Raw genomic sequence first — 296 nt, forward strand, 5'->3', positions numbered from 1 at the left:
CCTGTTGGGGGCCATAGTGAGGTACTCCGCCCATGGCAAAGGTCATGAGGAAGGAGGCTCGACATACGCAAAGGCGGGATCGAGCCTCAGGAGTCCCCCTGGAAATCCTCGAGCGTCTACCCCCATAACCAGAGCCTGCCTACTTTACTACTTTGTGCTCTTACCTACACCTCTGACTTTATGGGGGGCTGTCCCCCACCACCTCTTTCGGAGAAGGAGTTAACCTAGAGCTCCAGTCAATAAAAACTCTTGGGTGTGACAAGAGTGTTTTAACCTACAAACTCCTCTGAAGGTTC

Source organism: Bison bison, unplaced genomic scaffold (assembly GCF_000754665.1).
Source record: "Bison bison bison isolate TAMUID 2011002044 unplaced genomic scaffold, Bison_UMD1.0 scf7180017864384, whole genome shotgun sequence".
NCBI classification, from domain to species: domain Eukaryota; kingdom Metazoa; phylum Chordata; class Mammalia; order Artiodactyla; family Bovidae; genus Bison; species Bison bison.